The sequence below is a fragment of the Berghia stephanieae genome, chromosome 11, assembly GCF_034508935.2.
Source record: "Berghia stephanieae isolate SIO BIC M18660-M18661 chromosome 11, UCSD_Bste_1.3, whole genome shotgun sequence".
Classification (NCBI taxonomy): Eukaryota; Metazoa; Mollusca; class Gastropoda; order Nudibranchia; family Aeolidiidae; genus Berghia; species Berghia stephanieae.
The window spans coordinates 28819113-28833745 of record NC_088370.1 but is presented as its reverse complement, the minus strand read 5'-3'; positions in this window follow the sequence as shown (position 1 = coordinate 28833745).

The window sequence follows — 14633 nt, the reverse complement described above, 5'->3', positions numbered from 1 at the left end:
CAGGTATTTCACAGTTACTGAGACTTCAGGACAGCAGCCAGGTGTTTCCAGGTGTTTTCCAATAATATTTCTATGATTTTCCAGGTCTGGCATCGCATGGAAGGTAAACACAGCGTACGTGGTGGCACTTTGAAGGTGAATCGTTCATTGATACGAGATAGGAAGTGCTTGATTGATTTGGGTACTGTTCTAGCATGATGCCAAGCAACTAATCGTTTCAGCCTCTTGGGTTTTGAACTGTTTCTCATTAATAAATTTCTCCCGTGCAACGACTAAACAATTTGTTTTTCAGTTTGTTGGTCCAAAATATTAGAATGAAATTTTAGTCATTCTCCAGATGCGCTTGGCTAAGAAGCTCACAATATTGCTATCCGGAAGTATAACGGACCAACTCACAAAACTGTGTAACCTTGAATGTTTAAAATCTGGTTAATACAGTTAAGTGAGAAGTACTCATAAACGTGGATGGCAAAAAGCAATAACATAGACCTTGGTTAAGAAGCTCACAATATTGCTCTCCGGAAGTATAACGGACCAACACACAAAACTGTGTAACCTTGAATGTTTATAGTCTGGTTAATACAGTTAAATGAGAAGTACTCATAAACGTGGATGGCAAATAGCAATAACATAAACCTTGGCGAAGAAGCTCACGATAGATAGTATGCAGATGACGTCACTCAGGCCTTTGTTATTGTTTTTGCCATCCGCGTTTGTGAGTTGTTCTCACTAAACTGTATTAACCAGACTATAAAAGTTCATGATTACACAGAGTTTGTGTGTTGGTCCGTTATACTTCCGGATGGCAATGTTGTGAACTCCTTGGCCAAGCGCATTCTATCTATATTGCTATTCGGTAGATCGAGCGGCTCTTCTCTTTATTCTTAGTATTTTGTCCGTGCCCGACGTCTTTATCGGGAAAACGGCAGAGGACCGCGCGCGGCAGTGCCGGGTTGTCGGATTCAGTCTTCTGTGTGGGCTAGCCCTAATGACTTGCAAATTAGTCTGCGTGGGAGACGCGATTACATAAGCAGTTACAGGCATCAGGAGTATAATTATACAAAAAGTGTTATGCATCTCATTACGACAATCTAAAAATAAAACTACAGCGGAATACGAATATATCGAACACGTCGGCATTGGATTCAATAGTCTGATGTCACGTCGCCCAGCAACGGCGGCTATCGTGGTTCTAAACAAAGAAAATTTGTACTTTTTATTCTTCATGGTGGCTAGAACTTTTCATATGTCTTGTGATCAGAATGTGAAAAAGCCATTTATGTTATTTTTTTCCTCTGGGTACGCTTTTATGCTCGTCGGAGAAATATTTCATTAGGGCGTCCACCATTGTTCCGATAGTTTAGAGCCAGTTCCTAAGTTACCATGCGTCAATACGAGGGAAGTGACGTTCGACTGTTGAAGCTGACTGGTTTCAATCTTTTCGTGATATAATATCCGACTTTGGGATTGCGCATTGAAATATTGATGAGTTGCGTTTGGCTTGATTAAATACTCACAACATGGCCATCGATAGAATTTAGTGAGAAATGATCATTATAATGACTGGCTAAAAACAATAACAAATAGCCGAGTCAATTTCACTCCTTCTTTTGATAGTATGCGCTTTGCTAAGGAGCTACAACATTGCCATCCGGATGTATAAGGGATCGACTTTGTGTAACCATATAGTTCATAGTCCGGGTAATACAATTTAGTGAGAATTGCTCATAAACGCGGATGGCAAAAAAAACAATAACAAAGACCAGAGTGGCGTCATCTTCATACTATCTATACATAGAACGAAGAACACGCACTCAGGTCTTTGTTCTTGTTCATAGCCAGCCATATTTATGAGTAGTTCTCACTGTATTAATCCGACTATAGATAGTATGCAGATGACGTCACTCAGGCCTTTGTTATTGTTTTTGCCATCGGCATTTGTGAGTTGTTCTCACTAAACTGTATTAACCAGACTATAAAAGTTCATGGTTACACAGAGTTTGTGTGTTGGTCCGTTATACTTCCGGATGGCAATGTTGTGAACTCCTTGGCCAAGCGCATTCTATCTATACACGTTCAATGTTACGCATAGTTTTGTGTGTTGTGCACGTTATCTCCGGCTGGCGAATGTTGTGAGCATTTTGGCTTATCGTAAAAACTAATATTTAAAAATTTGGCAAGAAATTCGTCCTTCAAATATCAATAATTTTAAATGACCCTCATCTTGTCAAAAACTCTCAAACCTGGGACTTTAAGGAAGACTTCGCTAAATCCCAGTTTTTAAAGTTTTTGCTAAGATGGTCGTTTAAATCGATCGGTATTTGAAGGATGACTTTCCTGGCCAAATTTGTAAATGCTATATTTTCTAGAGTCCGGCATTTAACTGGTTAAAAAATAATAATCATCCCACCTACCACACATTCGCCAAGTTTCCTTTCCTGTTCTAAAACAATGCTTTTTATCCCCCCTCCCCCCCCTCCCCCCTCCCCCCCCCCCAAAAAAAACCCCCAAAAAATCGAGCTTTTATATAGCGCAATATCCACTAAATGTGCTAAGAACGCTTTACAAAGAGTCCCTGACCAACAGCAACACGTAACATGTATAACGAGACATAACGCCTGTTAGGCGATTTTACGATGTTTTTGACAGACAACGCTGTTGACGACCAGGTACTCATTTTACACCTGAGTGCGGTGAGAGAATGTAAGTAAAGAGTCTTTTCCAAGGACTCAACTATGCCCTGTCGAGGCTCGAACCAAGGAACACCCGATCCAAAAGCGCTATAAAGCTGCATACCGACCTGCATCTAGGTGCATGTCGACTTAGGCTCATTGAGGGAGAATATCAACGTTCTTTCAATTAAAAAACAAACCAGCAAAAATTAAAAAAAAAAAAAAAAAAAAAAAAATCCTCCCCTCCCTTTGAAATTATAATTTAAGATGCTATTTTCTTTTATTATTTGACAATTAATGTTGCTTTTGCTTAGCTTGACATTTGGGAGACCCCGTGTCGACATAATTTTTTCTGTGAATCAAGTGGATTTTTCCTGACTTTGGAAAAGAAATCAATATGAGATGAACTTTATCCTATTCATCCATCCACCCACCCACCCACCCACGCACTAACCCAATCGACGAGGACTTCTAGTTGTGACACAATGTTTCTCATTGCCAGTCTTTGCATCGTAAATGCGAGATATACGCCGTTTGTTGTGTTATTCTAATATATCTTCTACTTTTCCGGTTCTAAAATCATTGGAAGTGTGGATGTAACAAGTTCTTCGGAGGACAAATAATGAATAGTTTACACATATTGATTCATAAGGTAACATTAACTATTTTAATAGCGGGATGTATAGGTAAATTCTAAGAATTAATGGGCGTAAAAGAACATCGATGGATCCATCGATATTCTTTATTGGGCGCCAATAAGAAGTTAAAATTACCGGTTAATTTTTTTTTTAATTTTAAAATTCCCTTTATTCAACCCATAGGGGAAATTTTGTCTCTAGGGTCTATTCAAAGGGAAGACTGGAATAACTAAGGCGTCAGCCGCAGTGTAGTGCAGCGCCACAAATTGAGCTAGGGTTAGACGCCTTGCTCAATGCCACACAGCACATCGGTGGGTAGTCGAACTCGGTACCTTTCGGGTACGAAGCAAAACCCGTACCGCTGAGCCACGCTACCCCCTTGTATCGGGGGTATTCCACATACAAAAGTCGCTTCTTTGTCCATACTTTTTCGACACTCTGAAAAGCTATGAAGTTGATTTCACTCAATGTCTTTGTTACTGTTTTTGCCATCCGAGTTTATGAGTAATTCTCACTTAACTGTATTAACCAGACGATAAGCTTTCAAGATTGCACATGGTTTTGTGTGTTGGTCCGTAATACTTCCGGATGACAATGTTGTGAGCTTCTTAGCCAAGCGCATACTATCTATAAGTACCTTCATCCTAGATCGCCAGTTTTTGTTTTATTTTTCATTAAATCCAACCCCGAGAAACTGCCGTGCAATGAAAAAATTCAAAACAAAACAAACAAAAAAACATAACAAAATAAAACAAAAACAAACAAGCAAAAAGAAAAAAACCAAAAACCTCCTGTTAACTATTTTGGCCAGAAAATTCCGATTTTGAAGTCACAGATTGGAGAATTTTAGACAAAATGATGGGGTCATTTTAATCGATGACTATAATGTGGCAATGTGGTCTTGTGGTAAGAAACTCGGTTTGGTATCGGAAGGTCCTAGGTTCGAGCCTCGCTCTGCACATAGTTGAGTCCTTGGAAAAGACTCTTTACTCACATTATCTAACCGTACTCAGGTGTAAAATGAGTACCTGGACGTTAACAGCGTTGTCTCTGTAACAGGCGTCATGTCTCGTTCTTTATGTTAAGTGTTGCTGTTGGTCAGGGACCCCTTGTAAAGACGCTTTGAGCACGTTTAGTGGATATTGCACTATATAAAAGCTCAACTTATATTTTGAAGGTCGACTCAGTTTTGTGGCCAAAAATAAAATAATGTGTTTATTTTCCAGAATTTGGGTGACCGTCAAAGCAGACAATATTTCTATTTTGGTGTGTTTAACTCAGAGTAATGGCCTGTGGTTTTGTGAGCAAACCAGTAAATTGCCGTAATCTAGAAGAAAAAAAAACCAAACTCATATTCAAAAATTTGGCCAGAAAACTCGTCCTTCAAATACCGATCTATTTAAGTAACTTTCATCTTGGGCAAAATTCACAAACCTGGGACTTCTTCGCAAATTCAACCTTAAATTCTCAGGTTAAATTTTTTGTTGTTGTTGTTGCTGCCAAGATGGGGGTCATTTAAATTGATCGATATTTGAAGGACGAGAATTCTGGCCAAATATTTTTTAAAATAATATGAGTTGTTTTGTTTTCCAGAGAATGGAAGTTAACTGGTTTAGTCGATGGCCACGCGTTGTTTGTCTTTCGAAACTTGGTCAGTTAATTGAGTTTACACGGACAGCACTGACGAAATCAACCAAAACACTTTAAAAAAAATCTTTTTGGCCAGAAATCTTTAAATGAAATATCAATAGATTACAATAAACACTAAACATGACCGACGACTCTCAAGGCTGGCACATGAAAGAAATCCCCGGTTTGGGACAATTTGACAATGTTGAGAGTAATTGTAATCAGTCGGTATTTCAAGTGAAAAATTTTCTGGCCAAATTTTAAAAATGTCTTTTTCCAAAATTTAAGGTGGACAACCTCAGCAGCAGCAATGTCCTTTGGGGAAAACACTGGAGACCAGACAGACTTACTAGAGACTGGAGACGTGAAAGAATAACGAGAAACAGATGGGTGGGTGGGTGGGTGAGTGGGTGGGTGGATGGGGACGTGAGCTGGACGTGATGAATGGCCATTTTTATGTCGTTTGCTTCACACACACACACACACACACACACACACACACACACAAAACAACAACAAAAAAGATATATATCGTCGGCTCACAACCAGAACTGCTTAAGTCCGAATTTGCTGTTTTTGAAGTTCAATGAAAGAAATATTGCTCTATATTTAGTTTATCCGGTCTCAAAATATCTAAACTCTATCTGTAACAGTATGAAATTTTCCATTTATGCTTAAGTCACTTTTACAATAAAGTATGAATGCCAAAATTGTCTAACGGGACTTAAGATGTTTTGGCTGAAATGAATGGTGAAGTCGTTGGACTTAATGCAACTTATGCAGTTCTAGCAGTCGCGAAATTAAGCTAGCCTCCTTTGTTTTCAAGATGGCGGATGACGAACACGACATGAATTTACACGAGGAAAACAACGGTACAATTACAGGTAAGTCTTTTTGTTTTCTTTAAAAAATGTGTATAAATAAACTTGGGAACATTTTCTACCCACTTTGGTCGGTTGATTTGACAGTTTATCCATTATTTGCGGTTTGTTACACAATGTCAACGTGTTTACTGACACTGCTGGACTTAAGCGCTTCTGGCTCCTAATGGATCTTGTTTTCTTTAGAGCATGGGTCAGATAAAACGCGTGCGCACTTCTATAGAATGATTAACTCGTGTCATTTGATATCAGTGCAGGCTGTGCAATTGCTTTTATGCTATTCCTTTTTTCCAAAGTGCTTTATGAAGCAGGTTTGCTCAAGTACAATTTATTTATTATGCATCTCACCAAGAACACAATATCACTGACGTTAAGTGAAAGAAACTTTTCTTGATTTTCTCTTTAAACTTGACTGCTTCACTCGAGTTTAAACGAATCCACACTGTATCTAATCACGTTAGTTTACGGCTCCGAATTTTCAGTTTTCATCAATATATAAGTAACTATGATGTTCGAGTCGCATCACGGTTACTCATCTATTGGTGAAAACTGTACCGCACCCCATCATGTTTAATGCAAAATCTCGCCCATCAGTGAAGGGGTTAATATTCACTTCATTTGGCTTCTCTCTCTCTCTCTTACTTGCTTTTATTATTGTTTTATCTTCATCATTTCCTCCTCTTTTTGCTCTTAAAGGCCACCAGCATTTAAAAAATATTCCATAAATTTCTGATAAGCTTTGTATCAAAATATTATTGTTCTCTTCTTTTTCAGGGCCAGATTCTGAACACGAGAGTGATACCGCTAGCTTCGATTCTGATTCTGATTATCCGCTATCTCATCTTGTTTCTCTTCAACATCTTCAACAACAAGTCTGTTTAGCCAGAAGTAGTACTCGAAAGATTACAACAAAAGCTGTCAATGTAAACCACCCCTTGCCAACACTTCCCACATCAGCATGTGAACACAAGTTCAGTGCAGTCATCGTGCGAGTGCCAGAGCAGCGAGAGAAAAAATCAATCAAAACCTTTCGGAAGATGAGCTGGACGATAGTGACCGAGATCCAGATTATACAAACAAAAGGCAACGGGACTCTGATTCTGACGTGGATGCTAATAGCAACAGCGAGGTAGTGATCACAACCTTACAACCAGTGCAGTTAAGAAATGAGGATGATCTGGCGACGCCAAGTACATCGAACCATGCCCTTGTAGATATTGACGACACTACCTGCAATGCAGAAGCAAAAAATTCAACAAGGAAACGCAAATTAAACGCAGAAAAATGGAAAAAGAATGTCAGAAAGCTAAAACGATCGAGGGGTGAAGCAAGGGAAGCTAGATCACCTAAATCTGTATCTTGTGCCCAACGGAATTGTAGATTCAAGTATCACATTAATTACACAGAGGAAGAGAGACAAGGTACCTGTCATGCATTTTGGTCTATAGGTGATTTTCAAAGACAAAAGGACTACCTTCTGAAAATGATTACACGAAACCCCATTCAACGCCAACGTGCTCGATCTGACAATCCTCGAAATAGAACGTTTACTGTAGTTTACTTTCTGCAAAAAGACGAGTCCAGGAGATTTCGAGTGTGCAAGCATTTTTTTGAAAATACCCTTGACATTAGTAGCGGTCCGTTGAAAACAGCTCTATCATCTCGGTCAAACATGGGTACTTTTGCTGGAGAGGACAAACGTGGCCGTCATGAGCCCCACAATAAAACCCCAGATGATGAGATAAATTTTGTGAAGGAACACATTGAACAATTCCCCAAAACAGAAGGACATTACGTCAGAAGTACGTCCAAGAGACAATACCTGGACCAAAAGCTGTCAATAAGTAAAATGTATGACTTGTATGTCAACCACTGTAAAGAGGTCGGAAGAGTACCAATATCGGACGTGACATACAGACGCATTTTCTGCAACCAATACAATTTGTCATTTTTCAAGCCAAAAAAGACCAATGTGCTCATTGTGCAAGATGGAAAACTTTTTCTCCACAAGAAAAGGAAAAGAATAATGAGCAGTATAAAGCCCATTTGAAAAGACACGAAGAAGTCCAAAGAGCTAAAGAACATGACAAAAAACAAGTTTCACAGGATCCAACTTTTCTGTCTGCGTCATTTGATTTCCCAACAAAAGACGTGTCACTGACATATTACAGTCAAAAACTTTGTGTCTACAATCTGTGTGTCTATAATCAGGCATTGCCACACGATGCATTCTGTTTTGCATGGAATGAAACAGAAGGAAAGCGTGGTGGGAACGAAATCCTGTCGTGCCTCCATTCTTGGTTGGAAAAACTTCCCTCGCATATTGAAAATGTCAGTCTGTACTTTGATACGTGTTCAGGGCAGAACAGAAATAAAATGGTAGCTGTGATGTTATTACATGCCGTTCAACACATGCACATCAAAACTATATCAACCCAGCCTATCCCTCAGTTGTATTCTTCGCAATTGTCCATCAGCGAAGCAAAGAAAAGGGACCTCTTGTCATTGTGCCAAAAGCGTGTCATTCCACAAGAACTGCATAAGTGGTACAGTGAACTCCCCTCAGTCACTATGACCGATCGACTTCCAGAACCAGATGTGGATGAGAGTAATGAAGAAGAGGGAGATTTTCAGAGACATTATGTTTGATCGATTGCAATGCTTTTATTTTCATTTATCACATCAGTGTAATCTTAAAAGTGCATCGTTGAAAATGTACTTCTTTTTGTTCTTTGCATGGAGTGATATTGGGTCAAAATTATGCCTATATCTGATTTTTAAAATAATTATCATTGTTTTCTATATATTGAAGTTAAAGTTCTTTGAGATCAATGTGAATTAATTATTGATCTATTGTATGTTTTTCTGATAAATAAATAGTTAAACAATAGTTGTTAAAATCCGTTAAGTCCTTTGTTTGTGTCATTGTTTACTGCCAGAAATGGCTATGTCCATTTAAGTCCAATTCGCTATGTTGCCTCATTCTGCCAGAAAATCTTAAGTCCCGATGGTCAGAGAAAAATGGCCATTAATCACCGAATATAACCCAAGGATACCTAAATTTGCTCATAAACAATCAATGATATAATGTCCTAAATGAGGAAGTAAAGTAACTTGATTTTGGTCTCTTAAAAACTGCTCACAGGAATGTTCAAGTTTGTTAAAATCTTTAAAGCTCATTTTCTCAAAACTACCTTTTTGGACTTAAGCAGTTCTGGATGTGAGGCGACGATATGTTGTGGATCAATCAACACAAATAAATCCTAAAATGGCCGGGATTTTTTGTGCGGCTATGTGGTCTTGTGGTATGACACTCGCTTTCGGATCTCTCAACAATCGACATTTTTATTATGGTCGATCTTCAAAAATCGGTATATCGAAGAGAGAACATTTTCAACAAAAATCGATATAATAATAATATGTAACAAAATAACTTTGTCCGCCAACCACCTCCGACAATGCAATGAACGACCTTTTGGACAACTTCACAAAAATCGATATTTCCAATGGAGCGTCTTTTTTCGTTGTCCTCGAGTCACTTCTGACATTCATCGACCTTCTTAAACAATCTATTTTCAAAACTCGACATTTTCAAGGGATTTACCCTGTCTTCGAATCGTATAATAATATATAGCATTCACCGACTTTTTATTTATTATTTTTGTCTTTGGCCAATTTAATTTCAAATACCGATATTATATTATTGCACAATGCTACCGCCGTACTCTAGGATAAAACCCATATTTAAAAATTTGGCCAGAAAACTCGTCCTTCAAATATCCATCGATTTAAATGACCCTCATCTTGGCGAAAAAAATCGATCGAGTCCCAGGTTTGAGAGTTTTTTTTTTGTTTTTTTTTTTGGGCAAAGAATAAAATGCTCTGGAGAGCATATTCTTTAGGAAAATGAAAAAAAAAAAAAATAAAAAAAATAATAGTAATATGCAAATCCAACATTTTCACCTTCCAACTGATTATGTCATGCACTGACAATTAATTACTAGATCTACTTTTAAAACCACATTTGTTTTCATAGTGGTTAAAAATAGCTTTTCGTTGTCGCAAGAGATCTTTGTCCTCGGATCAACTCCACATCGCAGAAAAAAAAAAGTTTTTTTATATTCTTTTTCTATCTTCTGGCACTTCTCTACTTATTTCATTTTCTTGTTAACAAGAAACAGAAGCACGGTGAATTGTTAGAAATGCACTGTATAAGTGTTCAACTCAACCTATTCTTTTTTTGTTTTAATATTTATTTTTTGTTCTACAGGTTTCTGGGTCAGGCTGACACCATAAGATGATGTCAGCCAATCATTTTATTGATTTGACGACACTATCTATAGAAGTGGGTCTTGTCGTACTCTTAGCAAGAATGCTAAATTTCTTCTTTCTTTTTCTTTAAATTGGCCAGAAAAGTTTAGTTTTTAAAAAGTCGATTGATTAAAAAGATCCAAATTTTGTCAAAAAATGCTCAAAGCCGAGAGCTGGAAGAAGCCTCAGGTTTGAGACATTTTAACCAGTTGGAAATCATCTTCATCGGTAGGTATTTGAAGAACTACTCTTTATTTATTTTTTTTTTTGGCCAAAATTATTTTTAATGTTTTTTATTTTGTCTCGTACGACACAATTACTTGTGATTCGTTTTCCTTGATTTTTGATGTTGCTTAATAATGATTTATAAGGCTGCCGCTCTGTCGCACTCTGGAAAAAAAATAATAAAAATTATTTTAAAACATTTTGGCCAGAAAATTCGTCCTTCAAAAATATATCGATCGATTAAAATAACCCTCATCTCGTCAAAAAAAAAAAAAAAAAGAAAACAAACTCTAAAACCTGGGACTTCTTTCCGGCCGCAAGAATTTTTTTTTTTCGACGAGATGAGTGTCATTTTAATCGATCGATATTTAATTTGAAGGACGAGTTTTCTGGCCAAATTTTTGAATACGTGTTTTATTTTATTATTATTTTTTTAAAAAGTTCCCCCAGATACCGTCGGTGCTGCTGTTGGTCTGTCTGCCTGTGAAAGGTTAGTGGGACGAGGACGAGGAACGAATCCATATGAATCAAGCTTCATGATTGATTTTATTGATTTGGTTTACCGACGTAGGCTACCTGGTTTGATAGAGGACAAAGTAAAGTGTTTCAAACTAACGACCGACACGGGATCAATAAATAGGATGATTGCAAATAATAATAATAATAATATATAATATAAAAATAATAATAATAATAATAATAATAATAATAATAATAATAATAATAATAATAATAATAATAATAATAATAATAATATATCTTTATTGTCCTCAAAGAAATAATATAGCATAGTTGTGGTGGCGGTGGTGGTGGTGGTGGTGGGGTGGTGGGGGTGGGGGTGGTGGGGAGGAGTAGGTCATGATAGCTCAGTTTTTGGTAGAGTACTCGCGTTTGGATCGGAAGGTTCTGGGTTCGAGTTAAGATCTGAGCTACGCAAAGTTGAGTCCTTGGAAAAATGCTTTTTCCTGACATTCATATTCTCTCACGGTACTCAGGTGTGAAATGAATGCCTGGTCGTTAACAGCGTTGTCTCTCTGTCGGAATATAATTGCAATATCGCCTAGCAGGCGTCATGTCATCTCTCGTTATACATGTTACGTGTTGCCGTTGGTTAGGGACCCTTTGTAGAGCGCTTTGAGCACGTTTAGTGGATGTTGCGCTGTATGAAAGCTTAAGTGTTTTGTTGTTTGTTGGTTTTTAATTTGAATTTAATTGGATGAGATGAAAATAGCCTGACTGCCACTCTGACTCACAATTTATTATTTTAACACGAGCTTGACGTCTAACTGGATTCAATAGTCTGATGTCGCGTCGTCCAGCAACGAGCAGCTTGGTTCTAAACAAAGAAAATCGGTACTTTTTATTCTTCATCCTGGCTAAAACTTTACAAGGGAAGTGAAGTCACGCCTTTTGAAGCCGATTGTATGACATGGCACTCGCTTTCGGTTGGGAAGGTCCTGTGTTCGAACCTCGCTCACTGCATAGTTGAGTCCTTGCAAAAAAGCTCTTTAATCACATTCTATATCTATTTCTATGGGCTCTTTCTTTTTTGTTATCACCATTGTTTTTGTCTTCTTCGCATTCATGAACAGCCCCTTTTTTTTACTCTCTTCGTTCACTTTTGAAAGTAGCTTCTGTAGGCCTTCCTTACTTTCCGCCAACAGGACAGTATCGTCAGCGTAACTAGATTGTTGATGTTGTGGCCACCAACCTTCAACCCTTGTGCTGTTTCTACTTGCCGAAAAATAGACTCTGTGTATAAATTAAACAAGCAAGGAGACATAACACATCCCTGGCGCACTCCTTTCTTGATTTCAATTGCATCTGTTGTATCTGCCTGCACTTTTATCTGAGCCTTTTGCTGCCAGTACAGATTAGCGATTAGAGCCACATCATTCTCTTCCACACCTATTGCCACAAGGTCCTGGATAAGTTTCTGATGACTAACAGAATCAAATGCCTTTGAGAAAGAGCCCATAGAAATAGATATAGAAATAGAAGAGTGTCCAGTGGAACAAGTAAAGGAGTTCACGTACTTGGGGCAGTTGGTAACATCCGATGCAAAGTCTGACAAAGAGATCAGGAGACGAATAATGCTGGCCAAAAATGCGTTCATGAAACTAAAGCCAATCCTCAACAACACAAATATCTCCATCAGAACACGAATGAGATGCACCAAATGCTATGTGTGGTCCATTTTCTTTTATGGTTGTGAAACGTGGACACTAACCGCACAGACAGAACAACGTATTGAAGCTTTTGAGATGTGGACGTACAGGAGAATACTGAAAATACCTTGGACAGCAAGAAAAACAAACATCGAAGTCCTCGACCTAATGGGCCAAAAACAAAAAGAACTTCTTTTGACTGTGAAGCACAAAAAGCTGTCATATTTTGGACATATGCGAAGACATGATAGTCTCGAAAAAAGGATAATGGAGGGAAGAATTGAAGGAAAGAGAGACAGAGGAAGACAAAGGAAATCCTGGACAGATGGCATCAAGGAAGCTACAGGACGGCGCATGGCAGACTGTAACGAGGCTGCAATGGACCGTGAAGGATGGAAGGCCATGACATCCGACCTCTGGAAAGAGATGGAACCCGGGAAGGAAGGAAGGAATCACATTCTCTCACCCGTACACACCGTGTAAAATGAGTACGTAACAGCTTTGTCTCTGTCGGGAAAAAAAAATGGAATATCGCCTAACAGGCGTCATGTCTCGTTATGCAGTGACCACTTGTAGAGATCTTTGAGCACGTTTAGTGGATATTGCCTTCTATAAAAGCTCAATTTTTTTGGGGGGGTTTTTTTGTTTGTTTGTTTTTAATTTGAACTTAATTGGATAAGATGTTCTAATTGTATGACACTCGCGTTCGGATTGGAAGGTCCTGGGTTCGAGCCTCGCTCAGTGCATAACTGAGTCCTTGCAAAAAGGCTCTTTACTCACATTCTCTTACTGTGTAAAATGTGTACACAACAGCGTCGGAAAAAATGCAATATCGCCTAATAGGCGTCATGTCTCGTTATACATGCTTAGCTTTGAGACCTTTTTGTGGATATTGCCCTATATAAAAGCTCAAGTTTTCTGTTGTTCTTGTTTTTGTTTGTTTATTTTTAATTTGAACTTAATTGGATAAGATAAAAATAGCATGACCGCCATTCATACAATTTATTGTTTTAACATTTATTTTCCGAGTTGATTGGAAGTTATTGATCTGTGTAGACAGTGCGTGGGATGCATGAATTTGTGGGCAGCGTGGCTCAGCGATAGTGTCTTTGCTTGGTACCCGAAAAGTACCGAGTTCGATCACCCACAGCCGCTGCGCTGTGTGGACTTGAGCAATAAGTCACCTCGCCCTAGCTCAATTTGGGGCGCTGCGCTGCACTGCGGCTGCCGCCTGGGTTATTCCAGTCTTCCCTTGGAAAAGACCCTAGAGACAAATTTCCGCCATGGGATAAATAAAGGGAGTTTTATTTTTATTTTTTATGATAAGTAGATCGCCAATGAGAGGATGGACGAAAAATGTGTGTGTGTGTGTGTGTGTGTATGAAGGGCAGAAGGCAGTGAATCGTAATAATAAATAGTAATAGAAATAAATATTTATTGTCCACAAAATGGAAAATCTTTAGTGGTTTACATTGCTCGAACACATAATATAATGAAGATTAATAGAAATGTGTGGATCTTATAATATAATAATGTAATACTCATAACAAATTTACATCACAATCCACACAGACATCTTTACAATTTAATATAACAGGGAACATAATGTTTTTAATGCATTGAAATTAACGCTGATTTCAAATGAATCCCCAGTTACCCCCCCCCCCTCTCTCTCTCTCTCTCTCTCTCTCTCTCTCTCTCTCTCTCACACACACACACACAAGCACACACACACACACACACATTCTCTCTCTGTCTCTCTCTCTCTGTGTCTCTCTCTCTCTCTCTCTCTCTCTCTCTCTCTCTCTCTCTCCTTATATACACACACAACAACACACAAACAAACGCACACAGAGTGTGTGTGTTTGTTTGTGTATGTGTATGGGGGGTGGGGGGGGGGGGAATGGAAAAATCTACATCATTTGATAGATTTTACTTTTTCCAACACTTTAGAAAAAGAACAGCGGACAGGTCAATATATATAGATAATAATAATAATAATAATAATAATAATAATAATAATAATAATAATAATAATAATAATAATAATAAATATAATAATAATAATAATAATAATATAATAATATGATAGTAATGCCTATTTCAAAA